Source organism: Xenopus laevis, chromosome 1S (assembly GCF_017654675.1).
Source record: "Xenopus laevis strain J_2021 chromosome 1S, Xenopus_laevis_v10.1, whole genome shotgun sequence".
Lineage (NCBI taxonomy): Eukaryota > Metazoa > Chordata > Amphibia > Anura > Pipidae > Xenopus > Xenopus laevis.
Window position 1 is genome coordinate 166,105,919 of NC_054372.1, and position 18,367 is coordinate 166,124,285.

An 18,367-nucleotide genomic window follows, 5' to 3' on the forward strand; every position below is an offset into this window, starting at 1 on the left:
TCACCTTACCTTTTAGGATGCAGAGCTGAAAAGGGATCATTGAATCATTATTTCTCTGTAAAGCAATAAAAATAAATGTTTAGCAAATAAAAACACATTTAAACGTTAACCTTCCTGTTACTACCGGATAATGTGACTATTAATATTACTGGGTTTTTTTTTTGCCTTTCAGGTGATTGATTGATTTTTAGCCCCATAAGCTGTTAAACTAAAACTGTGAGTAATATGCTTTTCTCCTGTGTGCCGCGGATAGTTTAACGTAATTGGCCACAGGATGCAGTTTTAAGATTTAAATTATTTTCTCCTTCGGTGCTTTCAAAATGCTGCTAATCTGTGCAATAAAATGGAGTCATAAAGTTTCTATTTCTCTGCTTTGGAAAGCAGAGTGAAATCAGAACTCTGACCTTTATTAGGTCTCTGACTTTTTTTTTCCTTGTTTCTATGGAAAACATTATGGTCTGTTTTACTTTCCCTACGTTGCACAGGCGGCTTAGCATAGAATACACCGTTGCAGTTTTTAACTTGGGGATTGGCAAGCTTTTGGCTGATGGTTGGTTCTATGAGTTGTTGTTCAACATCTCGTGGGCCACAGATAGATTATCCATATTAAGCATTTAAATTCTGCTGTGCTTTTAGATTTGGCACTATGCAATCAAATCAGTGTTTTGTTAGTTAAAGGGATCCTGTCATCGGAAAACATGTTTTTTTCAAAACGCATCCGTTAATAGTGCTACTCCAGCAGAACTCTGCACTGAAATCCATTTCTCAAAAGAGTAAACAGATTTTTTATATTCAATTTTGAAATCTGACATGGGACTAGACATTTCCCAGCTGCCCCTGGTCATGCGACTTGTGCCTGCACTTTAGGAGAGAAATGCTTTCTGGCAGGCTGCTGTTTTTCCTTCTCAATGTAACTAAAGGAGTCTCAGTGGGACATGGGTTTTTACTATTGAGTGTTGTTCTGAGATCTACCAGGCTTGGGGCAGCTGGGAAATTGACAAAATGTCTAGCCCCATGTCAGATTTCTAAATATATATAAAAAAAATATAAAAAAAATATAAAAAAAATCTGTTTGCTCTTCTGAGAAACTGATTTCAGTGCAGAATTCTGCTGGAGTAGCACTATTAACTGATTCATTTTGAAAAAAAAGATTTTTCCCATGACAGTATCCCTTTAAGTTTTATGTACTGTAAAGCAAAGCGCTATCAATGCCATGGCAGAAAAAATGTCCCATTTGCAGCCAGGCACACAAACATGTAGGGGTCATAAGGTGAGGGATGAACCAATTGCACATATAAATTTAGCCCGTACCCAAAGGCCAACATTAGCCATGCACAAACAATTTACTAAAAGTACAAAACATGCAAAAGAGCTGTGGTAGTTATAGGGCTCCTTTTGAACAATTATTTTATTTTCAGACTGATCAATAAAAACTCTGGTCATTTTATTCTGCAATCAAACCACCAAGAATATCCAAACATCTAGTTGTGCAACAAACAAATGTCCTTGTGTAGCATTTTCTGCTAAGTTGTATTTTAGCTGAAGGAAACAAATGGCAGAATAGACATGGCTTTCCCTGTCATCACCCACTTATCACTGAATAAATCCTGCTCTACCAATCTGCACTGATGGTCCCTCTGTACAGACAAAGAACAGCCTACTCATCTATACAGGGTATTTTCAGAAATCCCAGGTTTAAAAGAATCAAACAAAAAAAGCAAATTATTGTATGAAGTGTATGTTTAAGCGACAGATTGAGTTTACTGAAACATCTAGATCCCTTGTAAGTGATTTTCTGTCGTATTGTTTGTGAGGGAGCCGTTCCATCTCCCAGCAGATCTCATTTTTGTCATCACTACAGACTGCTAAACTATTTACACATTATGGTAGGTTTTTTGTTATGCTCACACCTGTCCAATGAAAACTGGATGGAGACCACCAACTCATCCCACAAAGGCTGCAGATGGCAAAAACATCTGTCAGCTTTCATACTGAATGAACACACAAAGGAAAGCATCCTAAGCACAAAGGATTACATGCGCTCTGAAGTTTATTTTTAGTGACACTTGTTTTTTAATATTCACATTGTATACACTGCAATATATTTAAATCAAAGGGTTTAGTAAGAGATCTATATTCAGATGTTAAGTGTTCCATATTCAGATATTATGATAGCTGTTTTGTATTACCACTGTTGATCTGACTAATGGGTCAGTGTAATGCTTAGAATGGGTTTGTTGGAAGATACATAAATATAGGAAGAGCTAGATAGATAGAGACAGAGAAAGATAGAGAGAGAGAGAGAGAGAGAGAGAGAGAGAGAGAGAGAGAGAGAGAGAGAGAGAGAAAGAAATAGAGGTAGCTACATAGATAGACAGAGAGATAGACAGATAGAGAGGTAACTAAACAAAGAGCTAGAAAGATAGATACACAGAAAGACATATAGATAGATCGATAGATAGATAGATAGATAGATAGATAGATAGATAGATAGATAGATAGATAGATAGATAGATAGATAGATAGATACACAGACAGACATATATAGACAGACAGATATAGACAGACAGACATAGTCAGACAGACAGATATAGACAGACAGATATAGACAGATATAGACAGACAGACATATAGATATAGACAGACAGACAGACAGACATATAGATAGATGATAGATAGATAGACAGACAGACAGACAGACAGACAGACAGATAGATAGATAGATAGATAGATATAGACAGACAGAGAGATAGACAGATGATAGATAGATGTAACATGTATAACATTGCATGCATTTTTCTTAGTAGAGAAATAAACAAATAACTGTTATTTTAACATTTTTCAGGCAAGTTATGCGTTTCATTGCTGAAAATATTATGGGGAAGAAGACTTCCCTGGACACCTGCTGGCGACTAAGTTCCCCTTTTACTTCAGTGCAGGAGTTATTACATGTGCTAGATAAATAGTGAACACACTGTGCAGAGTGCATTTGATCAAGGGGCAAAATATCACCCCCTGGCCTGAATGTGCCCTAAATATCAAATTATATAGGACTCAGGCTGTGCTATCAGGAATATAAGGGTGTAGCCGTATGCTTTTGATGATGGTGCACAGACATACTCGACTTTCCTTTTAATACATATAAAATCAAGCAGAATTGTATAAGTATGCACTGAGACTAGAGTTTTCCAAGGATGTGATACACAAGAACGTATGCATTTGGTATTTATTAAAGGGATAGTTCATCTTTAAATTAACTTTAAATTTGAAGTTTAGCTTGATATTCTGATACTATTTGCAGTTGGCCTTTCTTTTGAAAGCTGCAGCAATGAAAACTGCACTGACTTTAATTATTTTTATTACCTAAAAATATTTTGTCTGGGTGCCATCTGTGCCATTTATTTATTGAAGTTTATATAACTGAATAATGGTAATGATTTCTCTTATTTGAGAAGGATATAGATAAATTGGTGCAAACGTGGTAATTCCTTTCTATTAATAGTTGATTTCTTTATTTGGACTGATGGTTAAATATGTCTGTTTACATTGATGCTTTTGTTATGTGGGGAGTTTGGGATTTTAGTGGCTCCTGTTTGGACACGCGGTGTTGTGACTGCCGTAACTTGCCAATTCATCATCTGTTCTCCATTGGTCACTACCTGTTAATATCAGTAGAAAGAGCAATGGGTTACCCTGTGCAGGCACATTTTCAAAGGCAATTCCAGAGATAAACGCCTTGCCTCTCATTCATATCATTCTCATAGGGAATTGTGGCCATTTCTTTAACCATTAACATGAGCAAGACTCAAACTTCTCCTTGTGACATTGCCCTTGCAAGTATTTGCTTGTTTATTTTGACTTAATTATGCCTGACCTAAATTGAATAGATGGTTTCTCTTTCTCTCTCATTTTCTGATTCATATTTAACTTAAAGCCCCAAAGACACCTTCCCAGGTACCTGACTAAGCAAATATAATAACTCATCATTTTTCCACACCAGTTGCAAAACTGCCCAGTGTTAATAAATGCTTTTTTATGAACACTGGCCAATATTGCATCAGTTTAATAACTTACAGCAAGCAGTCAGGAATTCATTTGAAACAGTCTAATGCAAGATAGAAATGAAAGTAAAAGTCATATTGGTTGTTAATTCACTGGTGCACAGTTGCATGTGGTTAGTAACTGAACCCCCACTGTCTTTTCTCCATGATGATAGAGAAAGAATTAGGAAGGAATCCCTGCATCTGTCAGGTTAGATACTGTCGCTGCTCACACTGGCTGTTGGCTTGTAAGATCTCACATTTAGCTTACATTGATAGCAAGAGAAAAAGTTGATTGGTACTTCTGTGGAGGAGGAGGCAAATCAAACGGTTTCTAAAATGAAAAATTCATAATGGTTAAAGGACAAGGAAACCCCCCAAAAGAATTCTGTTGTCCTGAAAGGGAGCATTACAAAGAAACTTTAGGCACTTACAGAAAATGTCTTGTTTCAATGCTTTTGCCAGTGTCTTGGCCAGAAGCTTTACAAATCCACGAGATGTGTATGTCACAGGCTCAGTTTAAGACCAAGAAGTCGTACTTGCGCATTAGCTTCAGTTGGAATCGAGCGCAAGCGATCTAATCGCTCTGTGATCCTCGATACAATGATGACACGAGCAGGTGCAGAATTTTATTGTAACGTAGCAAATGACGAATCAGGAAAGAAGATGGAAGCCTCAAAATTCAAAGCACATACTCCTGATGGACAATATAAGCAGATTTCAACATTTCAGATGAAAAAAAAAACTAGCGATTCACAAGTGGCAAACATTCTTTTATGTTTTGTAATGAAGGAGTTTCCTTGTCCTTTAACTGCAAAACTGGCTTCAATTGTTATATTAATCTTTAAATCTTAGGGTCATTAAGTTTTATCCTGAAAGGTTGTCAGGACAGGTAGAGTGGCATTGGCAGAGAAAGATTGGATGCTAAGGTGAATGAGCCTGGCCTAGAATGAAGGGCCAGTTAATAGAGTTACTGTAGTCAATATGTGATATGATAATGTGATATGAGTGATTTATAATCCTGTATGATAAATTGTATTTCTAGAAATATTACTTAGTTAAAGTGACCAGATTTAGTTATTAATTGCATATGAGACAGGGCAGAATCAAAGATAACCCAAAGGCAACAGGCTTGGTGAGTTGGGGTGATAGTGGAATCTTTAACAGCAATAAACTCTTGTGGGATATTAAGGATGGATGGGGGAAAAATAAATATTTGTTTTAGAGATGTGTAATATAAGACAGTGTTGGGATATGGCTAACAAACAGGAAGATACTCAAATAAAAAGATCCAAATTCAAAGATACATATAATAAGAGGCCCAAGTTAAAATATCTGGGTTGAGTTTAGGAGAAGGAAGATCAGTGTGAGAATTCTCAGCACAGAGTTGGTATAGGGAAAGAAGACAGAAATAATAATTAAGGGCTCATGACAGATCCTTGAAGAACACCAACAAGGAGAAGATGCTACTTCATTGTGCCAGTCAATGATAAACATAAAAGGAGAAGGAAAGTTATAACCACTGGGGGTGCCAAATGTTGGGAAACGTCAGTAATTATAATCTCTTACCTAATACCCTGGGCTGAAAACTGCACCAGTCCAGAGTACTTATACTTCTTTCTATAGAAAGAAAAGTTGAATTTTAAGCAAGAAGCTGGCCTTTTCACTCTTTTCTACATGTGTCAGCCTGGGCCATTGATAAATGAAGAAGCGGAAGAAGATCATTGCTCTATAGTACTGCTTCTAACAGGAGTGCTGGCCCAGGCATCAGGTAGACTATTGTAATCACTGGGTGGTGCATTACTTTTGACACCACTCAGTGATTTTAACTTTTCTTTTTTTTTTTTTTTTAAAAAAAAAGCATTTGTTTTATCATGAATAGGAGATTTTACTGGCTTAGATAAATACACATTAACACAAAAAAAAATATTATTGCCAGTTTTCAGAAATTTCTGTATATATATATATTTTTTTGTCCTTGGATGCAATTCACCTTCAGCTATGGGTTCTGGGCAATGCACCCGAGCCACTCGTTCACTTTGTGTGTGTTTTTCCCTATGCATTTTCATGCATTGTTGAAGTATTTGTGAACCCAGAGGTGTGGGACCTGGGGTTTATATACCCAGCTCATCGTGGATATTGGTTGAGCAATTTATGCTATTTGGAGAGGCTTTCTCTGTTTAATTTAACTGAAATAAAAATCGGTTAAAAGGATTCAAGCCTGAGAAATAGATCTCAAAGGATCAATTAGCAGCTGATATATACCCCGTTGAAATAGAATTTGAACTGAGCTACGATTAAATTTACATATGGTTATTTATTAAAATCTGAATGCTAAAAAAAACGTACATTTTTCGATTAATTATATTGTTTGTCCTACTCAGTGTAACTGGAGGAGTCCCTGCTTCAGTTAGTCAGACTTGAATTTTTACTATTGAGTGCTACTCTCATATCTTATTTTTAGCAATGCAGTTGTCAGGGTGATGTTATCTTAATTCCATCATATTGTTTTGTTGATAGGGGGGAAGGTAGGGGGTGAATCAGAAGAAACATTGGAAATCTGTTTAAAGTGATATAATATTTGTCTGAGTTGTTTGGGTCTCCTGTGATTGCTTGTAGTGGGTGGTTAATGTCTCCTTACCAGAGAAACTAAGCCTATAAATGGCTACATCTTTTAATAAGTACGTTATACATAAATGTGCCATGAATATACATAAAAGTGCCATGAATATGTAATTTAACATAATGACTAGCATTCCACTTTGTTGAATTACTACATTGTTACTGTGAAGTAGGTTGACCATGTTGATCACCATTGTCCAATTAAAGTAGTACAATGAACATGGGAGAAAGGACAGATGCAGCTGTCTAGACACGCAAGGTTTCAGCAAGTTCTTGTGCTAAACAGGAATCACTTTGCTAGATTTTCCTCAGATCTGCTGCTGGTCACATTTTGCAAATTGAACTCTTTTATTTTTAACTAAAATGCTTGAAAATATGTTTCCTTCTGGTTTGTGAGGGTTTGCGGTCTTTGACTTTTTACATCCACATTGCTATCCAATGTGTTTATTGCTTTTATCGAGTATGTCATTTAGCGTGGATAGGATTTTGAAATATTCATTACCTGGTAATTCCACAGCTGCCAAAAAAATGAAAAAAATCTGGGCAGAGAGTATAAATATAGATCCTAATAATGTCATTCCTATCTATCAGTATATGTGAGTATACATGTGGTTTTGAACAAACAGCACTCTAAGGGGCGTACTTACGAAAGTCCAATTTTTTTTCTGGCTGGCATTTTAAAAGGGAAAACACACTTTTTTTGTCCAAGAATTTTTCGAGATTTATTATACCCCGAGGCTGTTAAAAGTCTAAATAAAAGTACTCCATCTCAAACCTGCTGAGGTCATGTAGTAGTCAATATTAGATGTTCCTTTTTCAATTGGAAGATATCATGATCGCCGCTGGGTTTCGTACGAAATTCCAAAAAAAAACATGGTTTTCGGGCAATAAAACAAAAAAGTCTGAGTTTTCGGGCATCCGGTCCTAAACAAATTTACAATTTTCCATCATTTTATTGAGTCTTTTCACACACCAGATTTTTTCTAGTTAATTTATTGAGAATTAAGGTAAAAATGTGGATTGGAGTTTGGTCAAAGTGGTTTAAATAAAATAATGAGAAATATTTGGATTTTAGTAAATAACCCTCTTAGTGTAGTTATGAAAAATATAGCTGGCAAGCAAGGTGGATGTGTAATTAAGGAATGTGGATACTGTAAGTGGTGGGTAATTACTGTTACTAAAAACTTTATTCCTACAGATACGTGTGCTATGCACCCTCCACCCAACATTGCTACCTATAGAATCATAGTTTAATAATTATATTGACAGCTTTTTTTTTTTTTGCTGTGTAATTGTACATGAAAATTAAGAGCCTTTGGGTTCAGTAGGATTCAAGTGCAGTCAAGTTTGCAATTATTCTTCCCTGTGACTATCTATTGAAAGTATTGATTTTTTTCTTTCTGGTGTAAATTTCATTTGCACATTAGTTCTAGTCAGTATATTTCCTACAGGCATGTGGTGGCTAGGTTACTATCTATTGTTATTACTTCTTATTTGTAAATTACAAAGATATTTCATGGTGTTTTGGCAAACAGTGAAGTACAATTTATGAGATAAACCTTTATCTTGAGTTAGGAATTAGAACAGAAACCTCCAACCAGTTACCCTCCAGCTGTGGTTAATTGTTGTGCAGTTCACTTTATTCTCAGTGAGATAATGGCATGGCATGATGGGATGTAGGTTGGCATCCCTGCAACAGAGATTTAAGTCATGAGCAAGGTCATCTCATCTGCTCCACTGGTATGTTTGTCACTGCAAGTAGTCGCTGTGGTGTTCCTATAGTCAAGCAAAAGGATCTGGCTCCAATCTTTATTGTGTGTGAAATGATGCCTGTAATTTTATCTCAAAAACAGCAGGAAACCACAGGTTGCCCCATTGATGTTAATTCTAGAAATATAAATTTATTGCTAAATCAAATCATCAGTTTGTTGTATCAAAAACAATGGTTTAGGGTAAGTGCATCTTGTATTCTTTTCCCCTGCTTTTTAATTTAAAGTTTTTGTTGTTCAACTGAAAATTCTATACCGGACTCATAAATAAAAGGCATTTTGTCTGCTTCAGTTCTTGTAACAGACAACAAATAATCAGCAGATATAATTTACTGATCAACTGTTTACAAGCAAATGTCTATGTGATTTTTTAGAACTGGAGCATACTCTGTACCTTCTATTAGATTTCTGCAGCGGTGCTAGACTATGGATTGGAAACCTATCTTTGCAACAGGTATCACCGTCCACCCTTGAAAGAGAGATTAGATGAGAGGTAAAACATGTTGTCAACTTGTTTCTTTAAAAACTGTATATATTGTTAAAGCCAAGCATACCAATCCCTTCGTTCTGAAATCTGCATTTCCTCCTGCTGTTATAGAAGACAATTCCTCTGCCTATCGAAGTTTGCAGGAGAGAATCTGTCACTTTTGGCATTGGTACAGAAAGTAAGTGAACCTGTCACGACAAGCAGTCTCAAAGGGCAACCTGCTTTGCAGCAGCTAATTAACCTTAGGAAATAATTACACAAATATGTTGTTTAGATAATTCCATGCGTTATCGGCACAGGTAGTCCATCATAAATGCAGACCTTAGAGTGCTTAGATGTTAGAATCTGCACAAGTTAATAAGGCTGTGTTTGTAGACTCTCTTTCATTTAATATTTAACGATTAATGACTGTAATATTGCATTAGAAAATTCAAATTGCTATTCTTTCGAAGCAATAGAACATATCACAATATATTTGTTCCGCTAATATATATGCAGCAATATCAAAAATATAATAACAGCACAGATTTTATTTTAATCCTGAGAAAAGGTGTACGAGCTATTTTATTGCAGTGATATTTTTGGAAAAAAGAGATGCAAGCTAACAGAATGATTTTTGTTTTTGTGGTACTCTACCTCTGCCACTTACTCCCATTTGTTTTATGGGATATCTCTAAAGTCCCACTTTATGTTCCATTCTAGGAAATGAGCAGTGATGAGTGAAATTTTTTATCAAGTTTTGAGAAAAAATTTGTTGCACTTCAAAAATTTGTTGTGCTTCAAAAATTTGCTGCACTTAAAAAATTTGTTGCTCTTCAAAATGTTCACTGACACCTGGGCCCATTGGGAGTTTTCCTGGTATCCTGGTGGGCCAGTTCAACACTGTCTAAATGTGTAAACTGTGTAAAGTTTGTTAGGCATATTTTCTTTAGAGGACCTATGAGAATTTGTTGTTGCTCCTAGGATAATGGCTCTCCAAAAGAACATGTCTTATATGTATGGGACAATTTTATTTCAAAGGCACCCGCTGAAAATACAGTATATTCTTTGTTGCCCAAAGTTATGGAGGCCTTACATTTGTAGAACTGGTAAGATTATACTTTTTTTTTTTCCATTTTGTTAATAAACATGCTTTATGTCCCTTTTGCCTTCCTCTGGATCAACTGGCAGATAGGCAGGTTAAAAAAGTTAAACGGTTGAACTTGATGGACGTGTGTCTTTTTTCAATCTAACTTACTATGTTACAATGTTGCTACGTTACAGAGAGGGTATTTGCAAGTGCTAAATGGTTCATTATGCAAATGATCACTTACCAGCTTGTAAAACCCTTTCTTAACTTGATTTGTTTATTAGTGTTTGATGGTAAACATCCTGGGACAAGGCAATACTTCTTGTTGACTCAGCACCAACTAGTGGTAGCAGCTAGCGAGTGCATAATACGGGGGGGGGAGGTTCAAAGATGGAAGCATAAATCCTGGAAGGAGCGGGGGCCATGTCATCCTCAAATACAATTTATTTACAAAATTATTATTTAATTAATAAAGATTTACAGGCCAGCTTGTGCTCAAAACAATACACATAACTCTCACTTTTACTACTATTACTACTCAGTTTTATCTACCACATACGCACTTCTATCTTTACATGAAAAAAATCAGCATTTATCTTCGGGGAGAGCTTGTTCTGTATTAAACAGCATTTGTATGGGACCACCTATTTTTTGAATAATGTGCTCCAATGGGTGCAGTCTCTGTTGCCTATCTGTTGTTCCAACTTAGATGATATATATATATATATATATATATATATATATATAAAATCCAAAAAGGTAAGGTGCACACATGGAGCTTTTTAAAAAAATACATTTTATTAAATACATGTTTAACATGTATTTAATAAAATTTCTTTTTTAATAAAATTTCTTTTTTAAAAAGCTACAAAGGATCCCAGTGTGCACCTTACCTTTTTGGATTTTGTATGCAGCCGTAATTGGTAGCACCTGGGTCAATTGCTCCAGTGGTATGCTAAACTGTTTGGATTATATATATATATATATATATATATATATATATATATATATATATATATATATATATATGTGTGGTTCATGAAGTCGCACTCTCATGGCCTTACCCATGAGCAACATTCAGAAGTAAAAGGAGGTGGGGAGCAACACTAGCATGGAAAATGTTCTTGTTGGGCAAAATAAGTGGCTATTTCGTAGCCCCTATGTGGATTGACAACCTACATTAAGGCTCTGTTTGGAAGTACACCTGGTTTTTATTGCCTACAAGCCTGGAATTCAAAAATAAGGCCACTGGGAGCAACATCCAAGGGGTTGGAGAGCAACATGTTGTTCATGAGCTACGGTTTGGGGATCACTGACTTTAGACCTGTGAGTGCAACTTCTGTGGACCATATAACTATTTGATACTTCGAGGACTGCACACAGGCAATCATTCATCCTTTTTTTCGTGAGTGCTGATATCCATCCATAGTAATATATATATTTGTATATGAATATGCATAAATACAGGCATATTTTGCCTGAAAACCACAAAATCTTCGGCTTGTTGCACAAAATACAGTGCAGATCAGGATATCTTCAGGACTTTTAACACCCTCTGGGTTTAATAAATTCCCAAAAAATTCAAGGTTTTTTTTCCACTAAACATTTGGATTTTTTAGAGTAGATTTTTTTTTTCATTCGGACTTTAACAAGTAACCCCCTGTGTATTTTCCAAAAAATTGTCCAGAAGTGGGGCTAATTATTGGTTACAAACGTAACTGCTTTTCTGGTTCGTTCTCAGCAGCAACGAGTCTTATATGCTCTGTGAGTTTTGATCCTGTAAATATTGTAAATATTTTCCTTTTTACCTGCAATACACTTGTGTCATTTTATTTTAGAATTACTTGCACACAGACATGAAGTTCTGATTGATTACTTTCATTCCCATGCTCAGACTTCTCATTAACCCCCTCAGTCCCTTAGCAATGAAACGAAGGTCCACTATCATTCAAACCAGTCCCAAGGCAGAGCTGCTCTGCACAACAGATGACTCGAGTGTCAGGGCTTCTTTGCTTGTCGCTCTCATCATGCTGGTGGATGTGCCTCCACTTTTGTTCTTCTTTCATAATAAGCCACACAGATGTTTTAGAACAAGACTTGACTTATGACCTGTGAGGTTGCTGGGGGTCACAGTGCTCAGTGCCTGTGAAATTATCACAAGCTGAGTTAACTTCTCCCCATCCCTAGAAGTGGCCAGAGTAAGTAAGAAGTTTAAAAGGAGCTTTGTCAGTGAGACAAGATGGGTCCCAGTGAGGGCTTCCTTCTGTACACTACAGTCTCTGCAGGTGGTGCATGCATGGGAGGAAGAATATAATATAACCACAGGCACATCACATATCTGTCATGCAAAGTAAGATCTGAGCAGTATATTTACTTAATATGCCTTTTGTTGTAATAGGAGAAGAGCATGTTTATGCTCTCTCTTTTAAATGGGGCTCCCATGCTAAAAATCACCTTGTAAATATGCAGCCTACGAGTTGCCCATGTGTGACTTTTCCATTATGTACTTCATTTTCTTGTTAACTGCACTTTTCACACACTGCTGGGCGAGTGTAAAAAAAACTCAAGCTATGAATATGTTATTCTTAGATTGGGTATCACTCAGGGAGGAGGCAGCATCAGGATCAGTGCATGAAAAATCGGACTTTTATTTCTTTTTAGGCAGATTTCTAGTGGGAAGCACTCGGCGTTTATTTATATAGTGTTTTCCCCCAATGACTGTGCTATAGCGTACATGATCTAGCATCAAAGCTTGATTTAAATAGGGGAACATAAAGTACTATCATTTTTCACGCTGTAGCCTGAAAAGAACAATATTATTTACAGTTTCACTATTCCCTTTCAATTTTAATAGGGAGTTAACCATTTTACAGCCTGTTTTATTGTTTATGTGGGGTTTCAAGGCTTTATTTCTCCAGTGAACAATTGTTATATAAAGTTAATGCTCAAAGCATGGCTGGAAAATATAACACATGTAAGCTAAGTTTGCAATGTAGTACAGGTATGGGGCCTGTTATCCAGAATATAAATAGAGAATTGAATTGGCCTAACACAGACGCCCAAATGCGCAAAGTGCAATCATGCGGACGCCTCTCTAGAGCATGCATTGTGGTCATGTACTAAATTAAATGCTTTATGGAATACAGTTCTATCACATATTGCAAGTTGGTGTGGAATCATAGTAACCCGAGCAGACCCACAAATTCTGTTGGGTTTGTATCCCACACCCACTGACAACACCTTCAAAGGTAACCTCAGACTCGCAGATATAATGGTACTAACCACAGTTAAGACCATCTTGGAATATTGGACTAACGCGCAACCACCTCCAACGCAACTTTGGAACCGCAAATTATTGTATACAATGCAACTCCAATGGGTCTTGGCATTACAAGACAAGGAACTCAAAGGCTCACTTTTCTTTGATATTTGGAGCAAATACCTTGACACATTGGAAGGACAAAAACAGCAAAAATTACTGGCCCCCTTCAGATGTACCAAATGGTGGGCAGAAAACTCCCTCAGAGGAGAACTTAATTAGCACCTCCAAAGCAAGAAGGCGAAATGAAAAAAGAAAAAGATACTCGCCCCCTCCTCCTCTTCTCTCTTCCCAACTCATGTATCTGTATTGATGACAACTACCTCCTAACTGTCGCAAATGACATGATAAAGAAGCTCCCTCTACCCCCTCCTTTCCCTCTCTCCAATGTTTCTTACTCTTTCCTCTTCCCATCTTTCTTTCTATTCTGTCTCCTACTCCAACTGTCTATTTTCAAAATTTATTGTGTTATACAGATATCAAGAAACCTTGTTGACAGTGATTGAATTTGATTGATACACTCGTGGAACAATGATATTTGTATACCCAATCTGTCATAACGAACATACCATATTATGCACAGTTTCTTTGCTAAATATGCTATTTGTTTTTGAAAATACAATAAAAAAGTTTAAATAAAAAATAAATAGAGAATTGTATGCGCTTCCTGTGATAAAACTTTCACCAGACGTTAAGTGCCTCTTTCGCTAGAACGCCTTTAGTGTCTCTTAGGTTAAATATTGATGCGCCTCTTAGCTGTTGAAGCGAATGCCGTTTTCTCCCTCCAAACAAAATAGCACCTCGCCACTCAGCCTCTGATGAAGTGAAATTTTCATGAAACCCATTAGGCCAAGAACTTCAGTTTTAAGAGTAAGGGGCTGATTTATCAAAGGTCGAGGTGAAGTTTTGAAGTGAAAAACGTCGAATTTTGAGCTATTTTTTGTGTACTTTGACTAGGGAATAGTCATACTTCGATTAGAATTTGAAAAAACTTTGAAATTCGAAAGGGTAGAATTTTTTTGAAGTACTATCTCTTTAAAACTTTGACCATTCGCCACCTAAAAGCTGCCGAAGTGCTGTTTTAGCCTATGGGGGATCTCCTAGAACCTGTATGGAGGTAATTGGGGGAGTTTGGGAGATCAAAAGTCAAAGTTAAAAAAACTTCTAAACTAAGTACGAATTCGGTCCACTTCGACCCCAAAAAACCCTTCATTCGATTGGTCTTTTTGAATTTGAAGTTTGAAGTTTTTCTAACTTCGACCTTCGACCTTTGATAGATATGCCCCTAAGTGTATACTATTTCTGTAATAAATTTTAAAACCGTATTCTTGAGCCTTTTTTCCTGTCTTGCCCAAAACGATTTCCCAGTACACAGCGTTGTAACTCGCTGTCTGGATGGACAGAGCTTCTGTAGCTGAGATAGAGCATTCAGGAAGTGCATCAGCGCATGTGGGACAGTCAGGCCCAGATTTGTGGGAAGGCCACCTAGGCCTGGGCCTAGGGTGGCAGGATTTTAGGGGGGCGGTATGCTGCCCAACCACACCCACATTGGTTCAAAAACACTGGGGATGCGCTGGAGATACAATCTCCATGAAAATTTGCACGAATAAAGGGGAGGGGACAGGGGCGACAAATTGCAGTGGGCCTAGGGACGTCCGCTATGTAAATCCGGCCCTGGGGACAGTGGAACGAGAGGCAACCGAATGGATTGAAAACGAAGCTGCACTGTGGATAAGCACCGATACGTGACTGAATTCGGGAGGATTCAGTGAGTAGTAATCAAGCAGGGAACCTGCGCTTATACCGTGACAGTGTACAACTGTGTTTACTCTCTCTCTTGTTTTGTTTCGGAGGTTGATTGGCGAGGTGCTATTTTGTTTCCAGGGAGAAAACGGCATTCGCTTCTACAGCTAAGAGGCTCATCTATATTTAACCTAAGAGACAAGAAAGGCATTCTAGTGAAACAGAGACTTAAGGTCTGGTGAAAGTTTTATTACAGGAAGCGCATACAATTCTCTATTTATATTTACCTTTAGTTTTGGAAACCGTGATATACTGTGCATCCAACTGACTTTTCTTGCGCAATGTGTGAGCGTTATGTGTTTGTTATCCAGAATACTCTGGACCTGGAGCTTTCTGGATAACTACTAACACAAATCCTTCCTAAATGCCTTTGTGTCTGCTTTAATTCCTTCAATCTTATATTTGCTGCCAGAGTTTCTGGAGTTCTTATCTTATGTCTTTGCTACTCACAACTCGCTCTCTTGGTCCAATGTCTACATTTCTATTTAGTGCACTGCTGATCTTACTCCAGCTCTTACTCTTCAACTCTTTACTTCTCTATTCAAACAGATCTGTGTCAAAATTATCCGTTACAAAATCAATGCTTGACCCATTCTGTCTGTCTAATTACTGTTCTGTCTCTCTTTTACGTTTCATCTAAAATCCTTCTACATGTTGTGTTGTCCCATATTACTTCAAACCCATAATCTATTAGACCCTTGACATTTGATCCAGGGAACAGACCCTAAATCAGCCTTTTACTAAATCTATTAATATTAGAAACCTTGTATTAAACCACTTGCTTAAAAAGCATACAACCTTACATTTAAAAAATGTAAAGTAGATGACAGTACAGCCTCTTCAGGGAAGGATATTTTATTATGCGAATCAGGATGCTGAAATGGGATTTACTGTCAATTTTATCTCTTGCCCTGTTAAGTGCAAGAAATATAAACAAACCTATAGTTATTTCTTATAGGGATTGTTCATATTGAGTTAACGTTTAGTATGATGTAGAGAGTGATATTCTTAGGTAATTTGCAAATGGTTTTCATGTTTTGTTATTTGTGGTTTTTGAGCTATTTAGCTTTTTATTCAGCAGCTCTCCAATCTGCAATTTCAGGAGTCTGCTTGCTAGGGTCCAAAGTACCCTAGCAACTATGCACTGATTTGAATAAGAGGGATATGAATAGGAGAGGCCTGAAGAGAAAGAGTAATATAAAGTAGCAATAACAATACATTTGTAGCCTTACAGAGCATTTGTTTTTAGATGGGGTCAGTGACCCCCATTTGAAAGCTGGAGAAAGTCAGAAGAAGAAGACAAATAATTTAAAAACTATAAAATAAATAAATAATAAAGACCAATTAAAATGTTTCTTAGAGTTGACCATTCTATAACATACTAAACGTTAACTTAAAGGTGAAGTACCCCTTTAATTAGAACAATAGGCAGTAAGTATGTTCTGCTCCAATTTATTGAGCTCATGTTGTAAAAAGGAGTACGCTGCACCTCCAGCAGTGATCATTATGAACAATTTATAATGTCAGAATTTGCACTGAAGAAAAAATGAAGCTTGTGTGGCTTCTTTTCGCTGCCATCATCCCAAAAGCACAAGAGTGCTTTGTATTCTATAGCAGGAGGTTCTTTGGACTAGATTTGTACTATGTCGTTTATATTTACTCAAGTGCCCTGCAAGTCCCACATTAAGTTGTTCTTATATGTTGGTAGTGGGTATTGGGAAGTCTCCCTTCTAATTATATGTGTATCTGTACTCCTATACTTCACCCTACATGGTAAGAAATAATAACTTCTCAGAAATGCCCAGAGTGGATCATTATCAAAGCAATCACATGGGTAGCTCTGTTTCAACTAATAGTTAAAGTTACATGACCTTTAATGTGATATAATAACCTGCAATATATTCTCATTACTGATCCTTCAGCTGTTCACAAACGTTCTTGTGTTCTGTTCCATGGGCAATGTTCTCTATATTTACATTTGCTTCTTACTGAGTCAGGTAAATCGCACACCACCTAAATCTAATAATTCTTTTACATTTTAACAGTAGCTTGCTGAAATTAATCCTTATTGTATTTACTTTTTTATTTAATGTTTGTTTTGTTACTTGAACAGCCAAGAGGTTTGTTTGTTTTTTTTAAACTTCCTACACCAGTTCATCAGAAAACATCCGTAGGTGGTATGTATTACATGTTTCATCTTCAAGTGCTCTTGAGCCTTTGAGTGACTTGTACACTGTTATTAAATCTCTAGGGAACCATTATACTGACCTTGACTAAAAGAACACAAACTACATTTTAACACAAGGGATACTAGGATTTTAAGCACTAGCAATGTTTGGGTTTCACGTGTCAGAAAATCACTCTTATGGATAGGTTTCCTGAGTCTTAATTATTAAGCCACAGGACTCATTGAATTAATTGTGGTCAAATACTGTATCTTTTAGGCACTTTCTTAGACATGTGAGATATAGCTTGAGCTTAGCATTAAACTGATTGGAAAAAATTGTGTACACACCATAATATGTCATTGCATTCAATGCTACCACAATATACCATCATTATAAAGTGTATAAATTGGTGTCCAAGTTGTTTCAGAAATTAAGACTTCCTATATATATATGTACAGCTCATATGTAAAACCCTGTTTCATGTAAATAAACCATTTTCATAATAATATACTTTGGTATGTATTTACAAAGTGTACAAATCAAGCAATTTTTGTTGATTTGCCACATGCTACTTTTGAAGGAAGGTGCCTGTTTACCAGATGCCATCTCAGGATGAAGGGTAAGAATGATATTATCTCAACTCGTTAGAATTAGGCATATAAACACAAAATCAGTGGAATAATTTCCGTGCAGACTGCATACAATTTAAACACTTGGGGGTACATTTACTATTGGTCGAATATCGAGGGTTATTTAACCCTTGATATTCGACCCTCAAAGTTAAATCTTTCGAATATCGAAGTCGAAGGATTTATCGCAATTCGTTCGATCGAACAATCGAAGGAATAATCGCTCGATCGAACGATTAAATCCTTCGAAACGAATGATTCCAAGGATTTTAATCCATCAATCGAACAATTTTCCTTCGATCACAAACTGGCTAGAGAGCCTATGGGGACCTTCCCCATAGGCTAACATTGATGCGCGGTAGGTTTTAAGTGGTGAAGTAGGTAGTCAAAGTTTTTTTTAAAGAGACAGTACTTCGACTATCAAATGGTCGAATATTCGAACAATTTATAGTTCGAATCGT

General features: G+C 36.7%; 1 pseudogene; it reads left to right on the top strand.

The window, feature by feature from the left end:
- Positions 1–18,367, top strand: part of LOC108705294 — a 225,650-nt pseudogene that overhangs the window by 85,377 nt on the left and 121,906 nt on the right.